The 19,448-nt window shown below is 49.6% G+C and overlaps 1 protein-coding gene across 1 annotated transcript in view; it reads left to right on the top strand.

Annotated features, from left to right (window-relative positions):
- LOC144224506 (uncharacterized) overlaps nt 1–10,675 on the top strand; it is a 96,461-nt gene extending 85,786 nt beyond the window's left edge. Inside the window, exon 5 of the transcript XR_013333069.1 lies at nt 10,272–10,675. The gene's annotated coding sequence lies outside the window, so the exon portion shown is untranslated. The remainder of the gene's footprint in view (nt 1–10,271) is intronic.
- The last annotated feature ends 8,773 nt before the right edge of the window (nt 10,676–19,448 follow it).

Raw genomic sequence — 19,448 nt, forward strand, 5'->3', positions numbered from 1 at the left:
TGTCCGTCAAGATAAATCCTAGCATACCACATCCTCCCTTAGGCCACTCACAAAAGAGCACCGCACAGCAGCCTGTTTATGCCAGACATCTTGATGCCGTGCAGAACCATCCCCACCTGGCAGCCCTTGTTGCCCTTGGCTTCTGTGAACTCATTTGTAACCTTTGGGATGGTTCTTTGGCCAGATCAGTGGAGGTAGATGGAGGCATGGGCTGGGAGCCAGGATCTATGGCCCTAGGTGCCCTCAGCTCTGGGGCTGGTGACCCTTGACTTTAGTGACCCTGGAGGTCTATGAACTTGAGGATCTGCAGCCCAAGTTACCTCCCTCAACCCAGGCAACTCATAGCCCTCAGTGCCTGCTGACCCTGGGGCTTGTGACCCTCAGCCAGCCTTTGGTACATGGGCCTCTGTTACCAACTCCTTCAATGAGGAGCCTGTTAAGACCTGGCACATGGGGTGCCTGGCTGTCTCAGTTATTAGAGCATACAAAACTGGATCTTGGGGTCTTGAGTTTGAGCCCCAAGTTGGGCACTGAGTTTAATTTTTAAAAATTAAAAATAGGGGCGCCTGGGTGGCTTAGTCGGTTAAGCGTCCGACTTTCCGACTTTCGCTTAGGTCATGATCTCGCGGTTCGTGGGTTCGAGCCCCGCATCGGGCTCTGTGCTGACTGCCAGCTCAGAGCCTGGAGCCTGTTTCAGTCTGTGACTCCCTCTCTCTCTGACCCTCCCCTGCTCACGCTGTCTCTCTCTCCCAGAAATAAAAAAAAAATAAAAAAAAAATTTAAAAAATAAAAAAAAAAAAAATTTAAAAATTAAAAATAAAAAAAATTTATAAAAACCTGTTAACAACAAAAAGACCTGGCACAGCCTTGCCCCACATTAGATTTTGTTTTGGGGGATTAATCCCTGCTCTTCACATTTCCCCTAGGTGTGTTACAACCTCATGGATGCAGCCTGTCACTCCTGCTGGGTAGCTCTGAGGGTCATGAACATCATCCTCCATGTCAGCAGCCCCTCCCTTCCGTTCTCCCTCCTGGCTTCCTGACGTACTCAAACATTGCCAGCATATTGTCTCTTTCCTTATCCAGGGCCTGTCAAACCAGATGGAGCTGAGGTCAGAGCCCAATGGCCCCCTGCCAGAGACCCCTCAGGGCTGATATAGATCTCTTCCACAGCCTTCTCAGGGGAGTAGTGTAGTATCATGGTTAGACCTACAGGCACTGGAGGTGGCTTTCTGGGTTCAAAACCTGTCTTCAGCTTTTACCTGCTGTGTGGCCCTGGGTAAGTTGCTTAACCTCTCTGTGCATCATCTGTAAAATAAGGGCAATCATAATACTGCACAGGGTTGTTAGGAGAAATAAATGAGATCATTTATGGGCATTACTAGGCCTGGCATTCAGTAAATACCCAAGGAAGGTCAGCTGTCAATGGTGCTGAACTTGCTTCTTCTGAATCTCCTTGAACATCCATGGTCCTCGTTTAAGAATACGTACTGGGATGGGGGGGAGGATATGTACTGGGGGTCACCAGGCATCTTGCCCAAACCAAGGTGACCCCTGTTCACCACCTGCCCCCAGGCCTGCCCTCGGCCCCTCACCCTAGCCGAGGGGATGCTACCCACATTAGATGGATGCTGAGGCTCCCTCCCCAAAAGCTTGCCTGTATAGGTCACCCATTGAGTGCCTCCCTAGTACTGCTGACTCCCTCACACCCCACTAAGCTGCCTCTGAGGGTCCAGTGAGGCTGCTTAATGAGAGGGTGCAGGCCTCTGTCTAATCAGACCATCCCAAGAGAGGCCAGCTTTCTCCTATTTATAGTTAAACTTCTCTGCCATCATGGTACATCTCTAATTTGGGAACTCTTTTATTATGTTTTCTTTATGTCTTCTTCATGTGGATAACTGGAAAAATAAATGGAAGGGAAAATTACAGTTTTGTGGTTAGAAAAACCTGCCAGGGGAGACAGCAGGCTTTATGTTCACTGACTTGGTGGCATGTCTGAGGTGTCCTGAGGCGTCAGAACAAGACAAGACCTTTCCTGGGTATGGTTTTGGGGTGCTCATGAGACAGGGTGCTGTAGGAACAGACTGGAGCTTGAATCATGGCTTTGCCCTTGGGTAGGTCCTATCCCCTCTAGGTCTCACCTGCCTTACCTTTAAAATGGGATTAAAGGCCGGCTCAGCTTTCTGGTGGACTGTAATGCACGGTCCCCCTGGAGATGACAAAGGGCAGCTCAGCAACAAGAGCAGAAAAGGCTGAGGCCCAATTCTGGCCTGTCCTAGGTGCCCAAGACCCCTGTCTCCATGCTTTTTGGGATCCACGGAACTGCTCCCCCTTCCCACTTTTCTGCTGTGACCACTGCCCGCGGAAGGCAGGGAGGCCCAGAGTGACCAGGCCAGGATGAGAAGAGTAGTCCTGTCTGGAATGGGGGCTGTTCTGCAGTCCCCCATGGAGAGGCAGGAGTTAACATGGTCACAGTGGGTCACCAAGTTGCAGCCACAGATATCCCTGGCACATGAGTCCATTTTAGGAGGGTGGCCTGGCACTTCTCACTGTGGAGCAAAGCCTGACTTATTTTAAGCTGGGCGGAACAAAGGGCTCGGTGTCTCTGTGGTCTGTGGTCTGTGCACGTGGCAAGGCTGTGGTGGGAGGGACACCAGTAGGCTCAGATCCTGGCCCTCAGCTGGCCTACTGTGGGTCAGCATGCCTGTGGGCTACCCATTCTCCACCCCAAAGGTCTGGCTTGACTCCCCTCAGACCAAATGGACAGGGAAGGTCCATCCATAGGCTCCTGCCTGAGGCACTTGAGCAGGGCAGGGCAGGCGCTAGGAGTTGGCTGGATAGTCAGGGTCATGGTTGAGTCAGAGGCCGTGGCTGAGTCAAGGTCACTTAGCTCTGGTCTGTACCCAGGTCTTCAAGCAAAAGGATTTGGGACCATTTTGTGGGAAAGCTGGGAAAGGGTTTCAAGCAGGGGAGAGCCGAGGAGGGGTGTGGGAAGAGTGTGTAGGTGGAAGCACACAGGTATTATACTTGAGCCAGGTCACCTGGGTTCAAGTCCCTGCTTAGTCAGTTACCAGATATTGTATAACCTTGGGAAATTACTGAACTTTTTTGTTCCTCCACTTACCCATTTATAAAATGGGGACGATGACAGTAACTTATACCAAGGGCCACTGAGACAGAAAAATGAATTCAGTGTGAATCACTTAGAAACGTGCCTGGCACTTGAGCAGTCCCTAATGGCCCAGCCCTGACCTGACCCTGCTCTGTCCCTTTGTGAGTAGATGACAGGACAGTCAGTCACCTGTGACCCTCTCCTCTCATAAGGGGCAGGAAAGGAAGGACCTTGGCCTTCGGGCTGGCATTGAGGCCAGGGCAGGCTGCCAGCTGCATAGCCCCACCTGCTTAGGGCAGCAAGCTTGTGTAGGGTTTGAGCCCTTCTCTCCCCGTAACTTCTCAACCCAAGTTCCTCTGCTTAGGAAGGGACCTTGGCCAAGTTCTCGGCTTTGCTCCATGACCTTTGTCCTCATTGTTCTTGTCAGTCTCCACCATGTCTAGTGCCTGCCATGTCAGTCAGGACCCTCAGTGACTCTCTCTGACACTTTGGCTTTTCCTCTCAGTGGCCCTGGTGAGGGTGTACCTGGCTGCCCATGTTGATACACCTGATGTCTTTCACGTGAGATGCTGTTCCCAGCTGTCAGCAGGTATATCTGTCAACAGACTCAGGACTGCATAGGCCCGTGCCCCTGCCCCAGGACAGACTTGGATTCCAGTCCTGGCTGCTTCACTGCCAGATGTGTGGCCTTCAACAAGTCACTGGGCTTTTCACTGGCCATGTAGGGGTGATCATTTCTACCTCATTTGAGGATTGGGTGAGAGAACAAATGGAAATACCCAGCCTGGTGCCTGGCATGCAGTAGCTGCTCAGCTCCTCCCACAGGCCTCTGTGACTCATTGGGGTAGCAGGGGACCCTAGGAGCAATATAGCATGGCCTCCCAGTTTCATTTCCTTAATTTCGCACCATTCCATCCCCCCCACCCCCCATTTGCCAGCCCCATGACCTTTGTCCTTGTTCAGGCCTCTTCAGACCTCTGTTCTGACCCTTCAGTCCACTCTCCACACTCAGAATGAACTTTAGAACACATGAATCAGATTGTGGCACTCTCTGCCTACAACCATCTATGGCTTCCCACTGTCCTCAGAGTAAGGTTCAGATTACTTGACCAAACTCACAAGACCAATGTGATCCGTCCCTGCCAGCTACTCATCACTACTCCCCCAAATGCCCCCAGCATATTCCATATTCCACAAGTTGCATGGAGTGACTTGTCCCCTGGACATGCCTTGCACTGTCTGTCTCCAATTTTCATGCTAGGAGATTATGGATTGAGCTGGATTTGGCTTCTGCAAACCCCCTCCCCGTCAACTCTCTCTATTAGAAAAACTCAGGTAGACATAAATCCAATCACCATTATATCATCAAATATATATCCTATCCAGACCTCTCCCTTCTGCAACATGGGAAGCCTGCAGTGGGGACAGCAGGTTACTGTGTGCTTCTAATTTCTTTCCTGCTCCAGCTCATCTGCATTTGCTAGCTGCTATGTTGTCCATGTCTTTGGGGATGGACTAAGGTGGGAGAGTGAGGTGGGGAGAGGAGCACGAGACCCCAAAAGGGCTTCTTTTCACTGAATCTGGGATCTGACATTCTGGCTTTCTCCATGGCACATGTATTACTTCTGGATCTTTCCCAGCAGGGCACTTTCATGAGTTCCTCAGAGATCCTTCTCCCCCATTCCCACCAGGAACCCCTGGACAGTTCTCGGGTGTGGGGTTCACCTCCTCAAGTGGCTGCTTGTGGCCCGCCTCCGCTCTTTCTCTGCCTCCTCACCTGGAAGATGGCCTCTTGGGCAGAATTCCTTTTTGATGACCCCAGGCCAGGTCTTGTGTGCTGGTGGTTTGGGGGTGAGTGTGGAGCATAGGCATCTATAAGCCACTATGAGAGGTCTAGATGTTAACGCTATAAAAATGTGGAGAATCCTCCTGGGGATTGTGAAGCAGTGGAGGGACAGGATAGGTGTGTACTCTAACGGTCCAAGAGACTATGCTATTGTCCCCAGAAAACAGGGGAGCTAGCTGGGAAGGCGGTGGAGCTGATGGACAGGCTGCTGGTTTAGATGTGAGGGGCAATGGAAGGGGAAGAGTCCAGTGTTTTTGGACTGAGAAACTGGGTAAACAGAAGTGCTGATCATTGGGAGGGGGCAGTCTGGGGTGGAGCAGGCTGAGAGGGCCAGAAATCAAGGGTCATGCAGCGTTGAAATGCCTGTCAGATACCAAGTAGAGCTGTGCAGGAGCCAGCAGATAAATGCAAAGCTTCCCTGGATGCATGTGGTGCCTTTGTGCACATGAGAGAAGGACGTCCTTTCCTCCAGGCAAATGTAGCCTCCTACCGGGGCACGTGGCTTGGTGAGCAGAGCACAGCTGGACCTCAGGCCCGTGAGTCTCCTTGGCCATGCGCCCTCATGCCCCAAACAAACTCTACAACTCTGCATGGTAGCCCTGGATGTCCAAGTCTGGAGCTCAGGGGAGTATCTGGGTGTGGGGAAGAGCCTTTTGTAGGATGCTTATTTAGATGCTATGTGGGTTAGTGGCTCCCCAGCCAAGGTAGGGAGGAAGGACCATGGATGTGCCCAGGTGGGCTGAGAGCCCTTCCTTTCCAGGCCCAGACTTTTCCTTTGCTTCCTGCAGATGAAAACCCCCTGTTCTCTACAGGGCTGAATAGCTGTGAGCCCCTCAGTTTTGCCTTCTCTGAGTTCATCCTGAGGAGCAACACAGAAGTAGGTCATGAGGAGGTCTCATTCTCTCTCTGTTCACTTTCCATCCTTAATGCAGGTATGTTAACCTCTGTCACCATGCTGATGGTTGTAGTGCCCCCAGATGGGCTCCATAGACAGGGTATGCACCAAGCAGGGGGAAGGACATTCAGAGTGCCCCTTGGAACCCCACAGGAGGGGAGCAAGAGTAGTCAACCAGGCCACAGAAACTGCAATGGCTGAAGAAGCAAGCAGCCAAGTGTTTGACAGAGGGGTAATTGGGTCGGACTGCTTGGGTTCAAAGCCCAGAGCCAATTCTTATCACGTGGGTGACCTCAGGTACAATAAAATATCTATCTCATAAGGCTGTGGTGAGAAATGAATGAGTTCTCTCACATAAAGCACGTAGCACAGTACTTCAAGTTGTAAGCACCCAGTGAGTATTAGCTTCTTTGGTGTCTATGAGGAAAACCCGTGGAGTGTGTATGTATGTGTGTCTTTATGTACATGTGTCTGAGGAAAGCCCTACCCAGTGGAGTCCCCAGCCATCTGCTGGTTGCTGACCAAAGCAGGCAGCAGAGAAAGTGGCCTTGCCGAGCTGGTTAAGCTTAGAGCTGCTTTCTGCCTTTTCAAATTGGGGTCCTCAAGGGATCACATCCCCAGAACATTGTGGAGGTCAAGCTTGAGTCATAGCAGCCAAACAGAGACTCTCCCCTTTGTAAACACTTCCAGGGAAGGTGATTTCACAACTTCTCAGGACCTGGTCCAGCATTGCTTACCTCCCACCCTCTGTGTGCTTTCCTAGGGTTGTGCCTGAGTCCTGATCTCATGGTTGAACACTTTCTTATCTTCAGAGTAAGTAAACTCAGTGAGGGACCCTTTGTTGTACCACCCTACACTTTCTCTTCAGCCTCTGTGGGGTCCTGATCAGTGCCTTAGGCTCTCTTTCCAGAAAAAATATCTCCCAAATACATATGCTCAAAAGCCAAAATTTGCAAGATTCCCCACCTTTTAGGAAGTTATAATTTAGTGGTTAAACTGGTGGGCTCTGGAGTTGAATTTCCTGAGTCTCAGTGCTTCTTCTATAGCTTACAGACTGTGAGACCTTAAGTCACATAGCATCTGTAAACCTCAACTTTCTTATCTGTAAAATGGAAGCAACAATAGTGGCTCGTTCATGAGTTTTTGAGAGAATTAAATGTAGTGTAACCAACTCATCGTTGTTTGAAACTTTCCCATTTTTGCAGTGGATGTGCTGCTTCCAGAGAAACCCCTCAGTGGTTGACAAGCTAGGACAATTGGACACCCTAGTAAATGACATAATACCCAGAAAGCAATTAGCCCAGTGCAAGCAGTTCATCCAGGTTCCATTGCAGTCAGCTTATACCATTGGTCTATTCCCTAATTAATCAGCTTTTAAAAATATTTTTAAAAGTTTATTTATTTATTTTGAGAGAAAGAGTGCAAGTGTGGTAAGGGCAGAGAAAGAGGGAGAGAGAGAAACCTAAGCCGGCTCCACACTATCAGCACAGAGCCCATTGAAGGGCTTGAACTCACAAACCGTGAAATCATGACCTGAGCCAAAATCAAAAGCCCTAGCCTTAACCTACTGAGTCACCCAAGTGCCCAGTCTCTCTCTCTCTCTTTTTTTTGTTTATTTATTTATTTATTTTTGATAGTGAGAGAAGGAGAGAAAAAGCTCAAGTGGGGGCGGGGGAGGGTGGTTGGCAGAGAGGGAGAGGAATGGAGAGAATCCCAAATAGGCTCCACTCTGTGAGTGTGGAGCTGATGCCAGTCTCAAACCCATGAACCATGAGATTGTGACCTGAACTGAAGCTGGGCATTTAACCGAGTAAGCCACCCATGCTCCCTGCCTAATTAATCGATCTGATAGCAATGTTGCCTGGTGGAGGGAGGTCTGGAATCCAGGACTCAGTTCACCTTTCTGTCCCCCTTCTGCTCTAATGGCTTCCTGGGCATCCCTCCCTATTCTCTGGGGCCTCAGTTTATTCACCGATCAAATAAAGGAGATGAACTTGTCGCTGGGGATTCTTCCCACTAAAGCCTATGAGATTTATTCAGGAAAGCCCTCCTGGTGCCTGGTAAGGCAGCCTTGAATATAGATGGCACCAGATATACATTTGTCTGCTTGACATGTCATTGAGCAAAGCCCACGCACGTTCTTACAACACAGTCTGCCCCAGGAGACGTCTGAATTGGAAGTTTCATTTGCACCTTGATGGTGACGTTTTACCTACAGCTAGGGCTGATTTGGCTCACAGAAATCTTGACCTACGTGTTGGGGGGAAATGACAAGATAATTGATGTTCTTGTGCTTTCATGAGGTGAGCAGTCAGCCCCAGGAATGAGTGTGCCATCAAGAAATGAGATTTTCCCCCAGGAAAGCCTTTTCCTTGAAGGGATACAAAGGGCTGCATCTTCTTCTGGAGCAGGTGGAATCTAGGTTTCAACCCCTCTTTGTGGACCCACCCCAACATCCAGATTTCAAATCAAGCCAGTAGGAAATAACTGGGATCCCCCAAGACCTGGTGTTTGTGAGTTCTTGAGGGCGTAAGTTCTAGGTTATCAACCTCCGCTGCATACCCTAGTTTAGTACTGGACTCACAGAAAATATTCAATAATAGATATGCTTTACTTTGTCATTCCCAGCAATTCACTGCTTGGGGCCTCTGCATACATCCTGTTGAGTTGCCTGCAACAGGCTCAGTTGATAAGGAAGGCTGTTTTATTTTAGCTCTAATGAGGAGGGTAATGCCCAGGTTGGACAGAGCCTCCCAGACTTTGGGATATATACCCCTCTCAGATTATTTGATGCTTGTCTAGTTGGGTCCTGGAGGATGAGGGACAGTTACTCATGAAAAAACTAATTGGCTTAGGTAACTATCCTGGAAATGATTAATTTTGAGGCTAGAAATGAAACTAGTCTTAATACTGGATGACAGAGAGACTTCTTTTCTCTCTGGGGCTGCTTGAGAGGCCTCCAGATTCTGAGATATAGAGATGAGGATTAGTCATCCCGGTTTGCCTGGGACCATCCCCGTTTTAACACTGAAAGTCCTACATCCCGGGATACTCCTCAGTCCCAGGCCACGTGGGACAGTTGGTCATCCTACATGGAGATGTCTGGGTGGTTCCAGCATGGGGACCAAGTGCCCACATTGAGGCAAGAAAGAGCAGGGAGCAGGCAGTAGAGGTCCCACCAGGCAGCACTGTTGGCTGGAAGGGCTTGGTGGCAGCAGTGACAGGTGATCACAGTGGAGCCCCTGGCAGTGGCCAAAGACAAGTCATTTCTGAGGCAAATTACTTTTAGAAAACCTGACATCTGGCAACAAGGCTTGTTAGGCCAGCTCTCTTGGCTTTAAAAAGAAGAAACCCGGGGTGCCTGGGTGGCTTAGTCAGTTGAGCGTCTGACTTTCGCTTAGGTCATGATCTCGCGGTTCGTGGGTTCGACCCCCGCGTCGGGCTTTTTGCTGACTGCCAGCTCAGAGCCTGGACCCTGTTTCAGTCTGTGACTCCCTCTCTCTCTGACCCTCCCCTGCTCACACTGTCTCTCTCTCTCTCTCTCTCTCTCTCTCCTAGAAATAAATAAAAACATTTAAAAAAATAATTAAATGTTAAAAAAAATTTAAAAAATAAAAAATAAAAAGAAGAAACCCTTCCTGAAGCCAGAGTAGGGCCTTAGGAGTGGCCAGGGAGGCCAGCAATGCTCAACTGAGTGGCCATCTCAGGATCCCTGGCCACGGAGGCAGCCTCATAACTAAAAAGCTGACAGAAAAATTTCTAAGTCCCCAGGAAAATCTTAGATTTTCAGGGAGATTTGCTTGGATAGGGTGCTAAACCCAGCCAGGTGCTGGCAGGAGCTCATGCTCTGATGTGACGCATGAGAGAGAAATTTCACCCAGCTTTGTTCTGGGCTGGCACAGTAGGATGAATAATGGCTTTCCCGAGAACCTGTGAAGGTTATCTTATATGGCAAAGGGGATTTTGAAAATGTGATAAAGTTAAGGATCTTGAGATGGGGAGATTATCCTTGGTTATCTGGTAGTCCCTAAAAGTAATCTTAAGTGTCTTTAGAAGAGGAAGGAAAGGTCGAAGAAGGATGCTAGAAAGCTGATGTGATGACAGAAGCAGAGATTGGAGTGATGTGCTTTGAAGTCAAGAAAGAGGCCACAAGCCAAGGAATACAGGTGGCCACTGGAAGCTGAGAAAGCAAGGATTCTTCCTTCAGAGCCTCCAAAAGAACCAGCCCTGCTGACACCTTGACCTGAACCCAGTGAAACTGATTCTGGACTTCTGACTTCCAGACCCATAAGAGAATACATTTGTCTTGACCCCTAAGTTTGTATTGATTTGTCATAGCAGCAATACAAAATTAATACTACTGGTAAGTTGGGAGTCACCGGATGGCCATGTCCTGATTCTCACATTTGTCTTTGCAGCACACCTCCTCACAGGGCTGAGAAAAGTGGGAGAGAACACAGAGATCCTTTTCAGTGTGACTGTCCTGAGGAATAGGCTGCCCAGAGTTTCAGACCCAGTACCTGGAACAGAACTTTAAACCTGGTAGTGCCCAAAAAACACTTGCAAAGTGAATGAATACCTTTCAGTCTGGTGATTGAATTGGAATAGCTCTTTAAGGAGAAGAAATGCCCTCCCGGCATGACTGACATGGACTCTCACTGAAGACCCAAGGACTTCAGGAAACCTCAGTGGAGGAGTCAGCTGGGGAATGGCCACCAGGCAGTTTCAACCAAAAATTCAAACATACTAAAAAATTTCTCAACCCAAACGCAGTACACAACATAAGCAGATGATTAAAAGTCCCCATTGCATTTCCCATTTACATAGTGCCATGTGACTTTTATTCATGTGTTCTTATTTTTTTGAGTTTATTTTTTTTAGTAATCTCTACACCCAATGTGGGGCTGAAACTCCTGATCCCAAGATCAAGAGTCACATACTCTTCTGCCTGAGCCAGCCAGGCACTCCTGTTTCTGGGAAAATGGGATCTGGCTTTAGGAAGCCACAAGAGCCCTTCTTGCCACCCTGACACCTGACCTGGGGCATCTGCTAGCTTGTGACATTGAATACACATCCACTCTGGAATTGGGCATAGAGATTAAAATCATTTTCAAAAACTTGGAGGAAAAGACTATTTTGCTGAAGAAAAAAAATTATTCATCTTACTAAGAAGAGTTTTCAAAGAACACTGTGTCCAAGGTACCAACTTCTTCATAAAGAAAATTGGGGAGGCACTCTTTCCTCTAAGCCTTAGCAACTAAGGTGGAAACATGAAGATTGGAATGATTTGTCACTAATCTGTGTTTATAAAAGGAGTATCTAGAACACCCAGTAGCTATGTGAGAACACCTAGGGGCTCATTCCAGTTATTGAGAGAGAAGTCTAAGGTGATGCAGAGGGGGCAGTGAGGGGGCTCTTTTGACCTCTGGTGATGGATTCCCCATTGTTTTTGTCCTGGCTTTGTTGTGACCCATATCCACCAGGCTAGACACCCACATAGCATGGACTAGCTGTGCCTTGTCCACTTATGAGCTCTATAGTGCCCATTCCTGGGCTTGGCATGAGTAGATGTTCCATAAATGCTTCCAGAATTTCATTGAATTATCCCTGCAGCTCGGGTAGTGGATACTTAAATGACAGGCCACATAGTTCTGTTGGCAAAAGCCCTTCCTTCTCCTGGCCATCTCAGAAGTGAGTTCTTCGGAGGAGGGCATGTGTCACTCTGGGTCCTGGGCCCCAGCCAGCCAGCACCATTGATCCCAAAGCTGTCCCAGTCCATCGCTTCACCCAGAGCCCTAGAGCCACCTACAGCAAGCAAATGGAAAGTTGGCTTTCCTGTTTCTTCCTCTCTTTATCCCTTCGTTCCACTAGTACTGGTGGAACACCAGATGGGCCAGCCAGTGTTCTAGAGGCAGGCAAGGACCTTGCTTGGAAAATCTTTATTGAAGTGCACAGAGAGACCGATTTTTGCTTCTCAGAGAGATAAGCTGAGAGGACTTTATTACAAGTAACCCAGGGAAGTGGATGTTCACCATTGTGGGCCTTCTGGCATCCATTTCCTCTTCCCTTTGGTGACATATTCCACATTTTATTTGAATGTTCATCCTTCCCCCATGCAACCTCTAGACTTCCCACCCTCCTCCAGCTGCAAAGGCAGGTCTTGATAGAGTGAAGCCAATCAACACATCTCATCCACCTGGCCTCAGCGATTAGCCAATGGGTGGACACCAGACCCAATCTGGATCAACTGGACCAGAGGGACTTTTGGTGGGTCCCTGGGAAGATGATTTCTTGATCGTGGGGAGGAAGACCCACAGACTCTTCTGTCAGGTCAGAGTGTGGACATGGGTTTGGAATAGCTTTGACTTCTTTATGGCCTTGAGTGTGGCTAGGCTAGGGATGAAGCCCATAGCCAGAGGTAGGCAGGCCTGAGAGAACCCAGAGCAGTGGAGTGGGTACCCTGCCTGAACCTCAGCTGGCACCTTGGCCATCTCTGGACTCTGAGGTTATGTGAGCCAATCCACTCTCTTTATTGTTTGATTTAGTTTGGATTGGGTTGTCTGTGTTCTGCAGCTGAGAGCATACTAGCTGATCTCACTGAAGAGGAATTTCAAATCTGGTTTCAAGGTCAAGACTAAGGCAGTCTGAGTTTGGGAGAAGGAGGGAGAGGCACTGATTTGTGACCCATTCAAGGACCAACACTTGCCCCCAGCTCAGGAGAAGTGGGAAAGAGACCTTAACACGGACAGAAGAGCCTAGGCAGGTGGGTGAGGGGAGGGCTGGTGCCGGGGTCCCTCGCCCCCAGCCTTGGCTGGCAGCTCCTGCAATTTAACTCCACCTGACTAGTAAATGCAGAGTGCAGTCCACCGAAAGAAGTCAGAGCAGCTGCCACTTCAAAGCAGGAAAGATGTGTGTAGGTGGGTGGGGAGGAGGCGGATAATTATGCAGGGAAAATACTTTTCTTGATGTTCTGGAAATGTGCATGGAGCACAGGGAGCAGCAGGAGAGGCCACAGGAAAGGGAAAATGTATTAGTAGAGAATATGCATTGTACCTCTCCAAAGGGGCAGAGGATGGAGTGTGCAGCCTGTCACATGCTCAGCTGCCCACAGCACCCTTTTATGGGGAGCATCTGAGATTACACGAGACACTCCCAGTTATGGGACTTTATCCATGAGAGACTAAAGGATTTGTTAGGGATAACTGAGTCCACCTTTTGTGTGTGTGTTTATACAACACACTGGCTCTTCCTCATGACCAGTGGGGCTGGGTGCTGTTTGCATTTCACAGCTGGACATCTCATGCTCTGGAAAAGCAGAAGGGAACTCAGGCCTAGCAGGAGAGGTGGCTGCAATGTGCCAGGGAGAGTTAGGGCCTCAATGTGCCATCTCTTTGCCCCCTTGGGGATCTGCATACAGACTCCACATACCATGCATGCTTTGAGTGGCAGAGGGACACCACTGAATTTTTAGAAGCAGCTCTGAGTCTCTGAACGTTGGATGCCAACAATTATCCAGCTGTGAATAAGCTGAACATTTCTTAGGGCCATTTTTGTGTAATTATAAATATTTGAGGATATTAAGCTCCCAGGTTACATATTGAGGGTATTATTTGAGCAATGGCTGGCTGCTGAGCTGGAAATGCAAACACCCTTTCATTCTCCCCTTCTGGAGCACTTAGAATATTTTATGGGATTCAAAAGAAAAAAGTTTCAGTTGAGAAAAACAGCAACAACAACTGAAAACAAAGTCAGTTGCTAATACTTCTAAATAGCTCTAAATCAAAAGAGAGGAATGTGACCATTTTACTTAACTGTGGTGGGTTTGTGATGCATTTTCTCTATGGGTTAGGAAAGCAATTACCATCAAACAACCTACTTGTGCCTCCATTGTGATAAAATGTTCCCTCTAATGGGGCCGACATGCCAAGCAGAGGGCCTTTTAAAGCACTTAATGCTTCCGGAAGCATGTGTGGGGTGCCTTGGCATGCACTGAGAGCCCGTGACTGGCTCCCTCTAAGAGCCTATCACAGTGAGGGGGTTCTTAATAGGATATAGGTCCTTCGAAGCAGCAGCTGAGGCCTGGGGCATGAGCGAAGTCTCTGCTGCCCTGGCTCTGTCCAGGGCCCCACGTGAGGCCTTGGGGCCTGTCCAGCCTCCCTACCCTCATACCCTTGGTCACACTATCCTGTCCTGCCATCCGGAGAAGTCTTGTATCTCCTCACCTGCCCCCCACCCCAACCTACGTTCTTCCCACCCTGGAAAACAGGGGCCATCTCCCGAGGACACATGCACAACCTCTCCTTCCATCTTCTGCCTGGAGCCTGACCCCTCCTGCCAAGCCTCCCCATAACGCCTGGGCATTGCCACTCATTCTCCAAACCCCCAGTACTCCCAGAGACCATGGCTTCTGTGCCCTTGAACAGCCCCCCCCGCCCATAACCTCTGAGGCTCCTCTGTTCCCCCCTTTCTCAGCCCTCACTCTGGGCCCTGGCTCACCCTTTCTCACCTCAAAGAACTACCTTCATCTTGGGTAACTTTAACAGGATGTGAATGGCCCACTGCACTGGCCAGGTCACAGACTTCTTGACACCCTCCACTTCCTTTCACAATCAAGCTGCCATGTCCAGACTTGACTATCTTAGTCATTAGGTGACACCTTGGCCACACTGAGCACCCTGTGTCTCCCTTACCCTCTACTCCTGCAGAGGCCTCTGCTCCCCAGCCCCAAGGATTTTGTGGCCTCATTTCAGGCTGGGACCCTGTGGCCATCCATCTAACTCCCTCTAGGGCCCCTGAACCCCATCATCTCCATCCCTCAGCTCAGGAGCTGTCCAAGCAGGAAGCTGCTGCTTGGTGACCCTACTAGCCAGACCCTGAGGGAATCCTGACCCTGCAGCCTCCCGAGACACTAGGGCAAGCATCCATCCCCGCTTGCTTCCCAAGGGCTCGGTGGGCGCAGGGGGTGGAGGAACAATCTAACATCGGTGAAATCCTCACACAAAGGTGGGACAAAAGTGGGATGGATCCAAGAGGCCGTACTCCTGAGACGACGCTCCAGCCGCCGTCGCCGGGCCCCTCTCCAGCTAACCATATTTGGATGGGGCGGCGAGAAGAGGGTTCAGGACAATGGGGACAAACCCTGGTGAACCCAGATCACGGCTACGGCCGCAGTTCTCTGCGCAGAAACTCAGGAGCTCCCTCGTCCCCGCAGCGCGGGCCCCGGGCGCCCCCTGGAGGCTGTGCGAGCTGCGGGCGTTCAGCCCAGACCCAGGAGGGTGCTCCCATGAACTTCCTGCCCATCAACTAGAAAAACAAGCGCCCGTAAAAGTGGACAAAGGACAGGAACAGAAACGTTTGAAATGAAACACAAATGCCCAATAAAACGTTAATCTGACGTTTAGACAGGCAGGATCTGGTGCAAGCCATTACATGCATCTATCCTTTAAATCTCTCAATAACACTACTAGGAAGAGAGAGTATTCCCATTCTATGAATGAATAAACTGAGGCACGGGACTTGCTCAAGCCCACACATAAAGTGACAAGGCTAGGAATCTGACCCAGAAGACTGACATCAGAGTCAGTCTTACTGACTGGCCTTACTCACTGCATTAGACTGATTCTCAGTATCTGAAAAATGTGCATTCTGGCTAAAAATCAAAATGTAAATTAAAACAATTCACTCAATAAATTTATTCTACAGGTATTTACTGGATGCCTACTGTGAGCCAGGCCCTATTCTGTGTGCAGAGGAATGGATACCAAAACACACAAAACATTAAACTTACATTCCAATGGGGATAGACAGACAATAAATAAACATGAAACTATATTCTGTGGCAAGTGAGCTAAGTGCTTGGGGGAAAAATAGCAGAGTAAGGGGGGAAAGGAGGGCTATTTAAATCAGATGGTCAGATCTTGCTCTTGGAGAAGGTGACACTTGAGCAGAGACCTAAAGAAAGTAAGGGAGAGAGCCTCATGGTTATCTGTGGGGAGAGCATTCCAGGGAGAGCAAGGTCCCTGAGGCCAGTGCTGAAGGCACTGGCTGTATCATCCACAGGAGGTGGTGGGCCTCTGTCCAGCTACTGTGATCCATTGCCTGTGCCCAGGCCTGTGCTAGGCATTTGGGGAGGAAGACTTGCTTGCTCATCTTTGTCTCTGGTATTCTCTCAATTCTCTGCCACTGGCCCAATGTGACAATTGTCCCCCTGGGTCTCAGCAGAAGGTGGGATGTATCTGAGGAAGTGAAAGGGAAAGTCCTTACTAATATTTGGGTGGGGATAACTGACCCAGATTCCCAGTCTCTGGGCTGGGACACAGCGACATTTAGCCCTGTTGTGGTGAGAGAGGTTTCATTACTGGGGGAACCATCAAGCTCTTACCCTGGGCTCTGAGAAGGCAGACTGCACAGAGGCCTGGGGGTATCTGGATGAGTGCATCTGCAGCTTCCAGTGGGCCCAGCGGGATCCAGATGCTCTCACTTCTCTGTTCCCTTCTCAGGTCTCTGTGGTCTTTCTTCCTCATGACATCTTGGGGGCACCTGGGATTTTGAGTGAAATGTCCCCTTAGTGAGCTTCCTGTCTGTTGGCCCAGGGTAGGAGGGCCAGGCCATGACTGTAGTCTGCATGGTCTCCTTCCCTCTAGAGACAGAAGCCCAAGAGTAAGGTCAGAGGGAGAGCAGGTAGCCTCAGAGGAGGCGAACCCAATTCTTTCCCAGTGCCTGCCATCTCCTTCTTGCTGTGGCCAAAAGGCCAGGATTTTCCCTACTGGTTTGGTCTCATTTCATCCCTTTGAGATTAGATGAATCACTCTCCAAAAACTGCTTATGTTTTAGATGGTGAACTGCCCTGTGGTTCGGTGTTGAAAAACTTTTTTTTTTTTTAATATTTTTATTTATTTCTAGGAGAGAGAGAGAGAGAGAGAGAGAGACAGCGTGAGCAGAGCAGGGGAGGGTCAGAGAGAGAGGGAGTCACACACTCAGAAACAAGCTCCAGGCTCTGAGCTGGCAGTCAGCACAGAGCCCGACGCGGGGCTTGAACCCACGAACCACGAGATCATGACCTAAGCGAAAGTCGGACGCTTAACTGACTAAGCCACCCAGGCGCCCCCAGTGTTGAAAAACTTTTGTTGATTCTTGTGTCCACCTGGCTTCTGTTGAGTCCTGCTTGGATGACTTTAAGAAGGGGTGAGCTTGTTTTCAAGATGAGCACAAACTGGGGCAGAACTGGAAGAGAAGGAGCTTAGCGTAAGGGCTGCCCCTGGAGGGCCGGCCCATCTCTCCATCTCTCCATCTCTCTCCCAGGGTCACAGTCTCTCTTTGAGCTGGCTCTCTTCCCTTCTCGACCAACAGCACCTTTGTCCCCCATTCCCTTGGAGTTTCCTTTCCTTGGCTCCTAGCTTCTGTTTAGTGAGCTTCTGCTTTCTCATATCTGACCACGCCACTGATCTGAACGTCTCCTGACCTCTCTCTTTTCTCCTTTCAGCATCTGTTTCTGAAACTAGCCACCTCATCCCTGGAGTTCTTCATTTGTGTCCCCAAGCCAGCTCATCTACTTTATGCCGAGGGCACGTCATATATCTCTGGGTAGTCCCGTACGGGTTCAACCACTGGGGCCAAAAAGGAGGACACTGAGGTAGCCAGCATGAGGCTGTCCCTTCCGCCAGAGGCCAGGGTGATGCAGACACCACTATTAGACTGTCTGCTACAGTCCCGGATTCATTTTTTAAAATTGTTTACTCATGGTTGTGTTTCAGTTTTTGACCTTTGTTATTGTCCAGAGGTCTTTTAAGGGTCCTTAAAAATTCTTCAGGCGCCCAGCCCGGTTTATTGCAGTGGCTCCTACCCAGAGGCCTGGCAGGGGAAGGGTCATTCAAAACAGGAAGTCACTTCTTCCCACTTTAGTCTTACCTCTCATCAAAAAAGGGAGGGGAGACCATAGTTAATAAACATCATCCATTAGATTAGATCGACGGTCTCCAAATATCGTATTTCTTCCAGAAACAGTATCTCTAGCCCTCACAGAAGAGCATGTGGTCAAGAGGAAATTGAATAAAGTCCTTTAATCAGCCGCAGTAGTATTTGAATCATTTAATTTAGGATCTGACAACCACAAATTACTTTATTTTCCAGGCCAATTTTAGCTGACCAGGAGAGCTGGCCCAATCCGACTCATGCTTAATAAATCACTCCCTTGCCTGAACGTGGAAAGTTTGGGGAAGCAATTTTTCTGGGGCTTTTCAAACATAATAAAAAACAATCTCCCGTGCCGTGTGTGCTCCCTCTGCATGGCCTTGTGGCTATAGAGTGAACCCTCCAGCCGAGAGAGCCAGGGACATGAAGCAGGGAGCTGTCACCTCTCCAGCCTGTGCTTTTCATTCCTGGCTCCAAGTTCTCATGGCTAGGAAAACAAGTCAAATCAAATTAGATGCCAGACACAAGCTGCTTTTGCAGTTCACCCTCGGCTGCCTCAGACTTTTCAACACCTGCTGAAGCTGCTTCACTGGAAAAAAAAATGAAAGAGGAACTTCTGATTCAAATAACACCAGTGGGATACTCCAGCTGTGCCCTCTTCCAGAGTCACGTTAAATCACCTGTGAAGTTCTTGTGGAAGGCAAAGCACGAGAATTCTCCTTCAGAACCGGTCTAGATGTCTCTGCGTCTGAGCCCCTAGTGCCTCCTCCGGCCACCTGGCAGATGGACCCGGGCTGCAAAGAACCCATGGGACTTCATTCTAGCTCTACTGCGAGCCGCAGCCATGTGTCTGTACAAGGTGCTTGCTTTTAGGCCAGCCTGCTCCTTTTTCTCCATTGATTCCAAGGACACAAAGTGGCAGGAAGGAGGCTGGTGGGGCTATGCAGGATGCATGGCATTGTTGGGGGCATGTTGCGTTCCTGCAGGTATAGTACTGATGTGGGCCAGTGCACGCGGGGAATTGTACATTTTAATGAAATATATTTTTTTTAAGAATTTCTGTCTCAGTCAAAGATGTGTTGATGTGAAAATAGAACCCTCACTAGCCAAGGTTACAAGGGTGGAGTGTGTGCCCGCAGGCACCCAGGGAAATCCTGGGATGGAGCCAAATGTGAGAGCGCTTCAGCTCTCCTGGGAACTGTCTGGTCACAGGCAGCATCTCCCTGGTGCCAGACCTGGGGCTGCTCATCCATCTCCTGGTTCTGGGCACCCCTCTCTGCTGCTCCCCTGTCAAATCTTGAACTCATACAAACATGGCTCTGGGTTCATCTGGTCATGACACTTGACCCAGTAACTTGGAGAGCCACGATCAACCAAGGAAACCCCCTCCTGGCCCCTTTGTGGAGGGTGTCTGGGGACAGAGGCCCCAGGCACCCCTGTCAAAGTCCTGGGCAGTGGCAGGGCCACTGTTTGCCAGGAGGCCCCACCTGGAACCTGTCTAAATAGTAACTGCCCATATTTTAAAATGGGGGCAGGGAGGCGCCTGGGTGGTTTGAGCCCCGCCTCCAGTTTGAGCCTGGAGCCTGCTTGGGATTCTGTGTCTCCCTCTCTCTGCCCCTCCCCCTCTCATGCCGTGTGTGTGTGTGTGTGTGTGTGTGTGTGTGTGTGTGTGTGTGTGTGTGTGT

The sequence above is a fragment of the Crocuta crocuta genome, unplaced genomic scaffold (genome assembly GCF_008692635.1).
Source record: "Crocuta crocuta isolate KB4526 unplaced genomic scaffold, BGI_CrCroc_1.0 scaffold152, whole genome shotgun sequence".
In the NCBI taxonomy this organism is placed as follows: domain Eukaryota; kingdom Metazoa; phylum Chordata; class Mammalia; order Carnivora; family Hyaenidae; genus Crocuta; species Crocuta crocuta.